Here is a 4,217-nt window from a genome sequence, read left to right as displayed (position 1 = left end):
AAACCCACCACCAGGGGATCTTTAGTAAATACCTGATTATGGTATTCTTCTGGGCCTAGTGAAAAAACCTGCACCAGGGGAATTCCATTCTACTAACCCTTTCATGAATAATACTACAATCTACTTGTTTCCTAGGCCATTGTATATTCCTGTGTTTGGGTGTGACTCGGCTATTGTCCTAAGTAATTACTATGCAGACTAACCCTGAGCTTTTCTAGCTCTGTTCAAGTATATTGTAATGCCTAATTAGTTTCACTGTCTCTACTAGAAATGAATTTGAATGTTACTGAATAGGTAACATTCTTACTAAATTCCAAGCTCAGAGTCGACTTCAAGGATTATCTTGGACATTGGTGTAGGCCAGGGAGTAAAATTCAACCTGATTTAGGTATTTGTAAAATCATTACTTGCAAGCACCTATAATACAAGAAAGCACACAGACCCATACACCAGACTAACATGGGGATAGGGTTTGAGTATATGGGCTATGGGAATGCCAAGGTTCCAGGAGGCAAAGTTTCCTTGAAACTCTTTGCCTCAGGACTGCTTTCAGGTTTCTAAACCTGTAATGCGAGTCATTACTGGAGTGGATGTTGCAGAGTACAACAGGGTACACTGAGTTCTCTAGTATTGCAGATCAGGGACTCTGGGCTTCTGGTGGTTCCTGGGGTGGGGGGAGGAGACTAAATTATAGCATGAATATATGGTAACTGAGTATTTTATCAGACCCCTTCTGACTCTGTGGACAACTATGATGAATAATGTCCAGAGCTTGTGCACACTGAGAGCTTAAAGGGAGACCAAGGCAGCCCAAGACACAGGAACCAGCATCTTCATTCCAGTCCTTTTAGCAGGCAGACAAAGAGCCTGCAGCTGTAATTAAATCCTGAAGAAATCACCAGGCTTGGCAATTGGTCTCAGGAGTGGCCACAGAAGCATCAAGCTGGCACAAGTACCTCATGAGCAGTTTTTGGCAAATTTCTCTCAATAGTGGCATTATCACAAGTTAACCTCAGCATTGCTATGTAAGGCAAACCAAAACATGGGTGCTGTTAGTGAAAAATAGTGGGGAAGAACAATCCAAAACAAAGGTCAATGCTGGTCTCCCACTGTTTTTGGAGTTACATTAACTCCTTTATCAAGTATCCTTTACTTGACTCTATGTCAAAGCATCCTTTCACCTGTGTCTGCTTCAGGTAAACATTCTTTCCTATGTCTGATCCAGCCAAATTTTTTCGCGTCGGCCTGCCTCAGGAAAGCAATCTTCCTAGTATTTGCTTTAGTAAGACAACCTTTCACCTGTGTATCCCAGGAAAACATCATTTTATATAACGAACTTTCCAAAGAAACTAGACGTTTCCACTTAACTAGGGAGGTAGAGGCAGGAAGATCTCTGAGTTGGAGGCCAACCTTTTCTACAAAGCAAGTTCTAGGACAGTCAGCATTTCCCAAATAAACTGTCAAAAGAAAGATAGAGGGAAAGAAACAAAGAAGACCCCCCCCCCCAAAAAAAAAAACAAAATTAAGAATACTTTTAAAATGAAAATGACTTATTAATATTTAATCACAGATGCTCTGGTCTGCTGTGCATAAATAAAATTCTGCTTAGAAATCATCTTTAATTTGATTTTAGTACACATATCTATCTATCTATCTATCTATCTATCTATCTATCTATCTATCTATCTATCATCTATCTATATACATTTATTCATTTAATTCTTCATTCATTATATTGCTGGGGTGATAATCTCATTCATCACACTTTAAAGTTTTCTAATTTTTAATTATGTGTATATGTGTGTCTTTAATGAGAAATGTTCACGTGGATGAAACTTCCCAGAGGCCAAATGAGTTGGATCCCTCTGGATTTCGAGTTTTAGGTGGTTGTACAGTTGATATGGGAACTGGAAATTTTAGTTGAGTCCTCTGAATGATCAGTCTCTGCTCTAAACACCTGAGTCACCTGTCATCTCAAAAATATTAATGAAGAGATAGCATCAGTCTGAAGACATGAAAGGGTTGGTAGTCTCTACTTAGACCAGATTGGCCCTGAACACAGAGATTACCCTGTCTTTGCTCCTGGAGCACCAAAATGAAAGGATCACACAGACATGCTTGACTAAAAATGAGTTTATTTGCCCAGAAGATGTGACAACACCATTTCTACCTCTTGTTGTGATAAGTGTGAGGCAACATCTTGTCTCAAATCTCATCTTGTTTTTGAAACAGGATTTAACCATGGAGTTATGGCTTTTCTGACCTTTTTGGGTAGACCGGTCTGACCATAAACTCACAAAGATAAGCCTGCCTCAGTCTCCAAGATGCTGAGAGAAAAGGTGTGTTTGACCATGCCTAGTTTAGCTCAAATTATTAACAGCAATTCTTCAGCTTCTTGTAAGAACACTACTGAGACATCTTTTGTCTAGGAGACAAGAACACCATCTGTATAAATGTCACAAATTTGAAACAGTTTTCAAAGACACATAAGCCTTTGGTATGTTTGGGTCAATCAGTATGTGTCAAGAAATTGCCATGAGACTGTTTGAAACTTGAACAAATGTTGTCTCTTTGGAATATCTGCTCTCAGTGTTATTTGATTGCTTGCAGCTAAACACTACACTCATCTTGGTCCTAAGACACTCCTGGGAAATCTAGAGTTCTTTATTTTAATTACAGCTAGCCTTGGTCAAAAGGGACTGAGATTTGTGCAGGTTGTCTGCTCTCATGAGCAGCAAGGGCAAGATAATTTTGGTAGCTGGAACAAATCTTTTTGGTGTTTGAACAAATAACTAGAGTGAGTTAGCTAGGTGCCAGTCTTCGCTGAGAGACTATGCTCCCTGCTCCTTTGGAAATGAAGGCTTAACATCTTGATGAGATTCCCTATCTACTGAGGCACCTACTACCAACATCAATCAACACCATCTGCAGACTGCATGTCCAGAACTGCTGCCTCACAACAACAGGCAGAATCAATCCTCCTGCCTCAGCCCTCTTGAGCAGATAGTTAACACAGCTGAACAATGACAGAGCATCCAACTCAGCTATATATTTCTGTAAAGAATTCACAGTTGTGACAATGTATTTGTCACAAAGTCCTCAGAGGATATTTTTTTAGGAGATTCTGTGTTTATGTGTAGTATCAGAAATAGAGCAATGCCAATGGGACAGAGACTCAGCACTGTGTGCATCACCTGTGAAGAAAACTGAGCCAGGTATGTTAGTATACAACAGTCATTCTCTCAAGTGGAATGCTGAGGCAGGAGGAGTGCTGAGAATTAGGGTTTCAGATCAACCTTAGCTACAGATGAAGACCTTGCCCAAACACAAGTTAAAAATGAGTACATAAATATTAGTTTTGTGGATTAATTTATTTGATGGGCTCTTGAGTTTCAGGCTAGTTTTAGTTTTGTTGTTTTCCCAAAAGGATATCTTTCAGTCTAGGCACCACCCAATAAATTCATTGAGATTTGCACTTTTCTTTATGTGGTGTGATGGGATTATTGTGTGATATGTAAACATGGGGATTTGTTTGTTTGTTTTGAGACTAGTGCTCTCTATGTTATCCCTGTCTGTCCTGAGCTCTCCATGTAGTCGAGGCTGGCCTCAAACTATATTTTAATGAATGTTTCCTTTATGAATGTGTGTGTCCTTGAATTTGAGGCATAGATGTTCATAACTGAGAAGTCCTCTAGGTGCATTTTTCCTTTAATGAGTAGGAAGTGCATTTCCCAGTCTCTTTTGTTTACTTTTGGTTGAAATCCAGTGCATCATCCCATCTGGCTTCCTGTGTCAGCTTTTACTCTCTGCGTATAGGCATAGACAGGTCTGGGTCCAAGCTTCATCTCTCATTTCCTTGGGAAAATTCTACTGGCTCATAAGGCTTCATTGAACTCAGAAATCCTTCAGCCTCTGCCTAACAAGTACAGGGGTTAAAGCCACAACCACCTCGCCTCAAGAAATCAGTTCTTGACTATCAGTGTGGTCTAAGTTTCTTCCTGGGTATAGATTTGAAAATGAGCAAGAGGGTGGAGACTCAATTATTCAATCTGAGGCTGTCTTTGCCTGGGAGGGTGTGGCTACCAAGGATCATCCAGAAGATCATGGTGTCTTGGAGTCAGGAGTGAAGATTTCCACTGTCTAAATACAGAAACCTCTCACCAGTGTCCAGATCAGTAAGTCTGTCAACTCATACAGCCTAGTCTAGCCTTGTCCTC

The sequence above is a fragment of the Mus caroli genome, unplaced genomic scaffold (genome assembly GCF_900094665.2).
Source record: "Mus caroli unplaced genomic scaffold, CAROLI_EIJ_v1.1 scaffold_17961_1, whole genome shotgun sequence".
Taxonomy (NCBI): domain Eukaryota; kingdom Metazoa; phylum Chordata; class Mammalia; order Rodentia; family Muridae; genus Mus; species Mus caroli.
The sequence above is the reverse complement of the archived record's forward strand: the minus strand, read 5'-3'. Positions refer to the sequence as shown.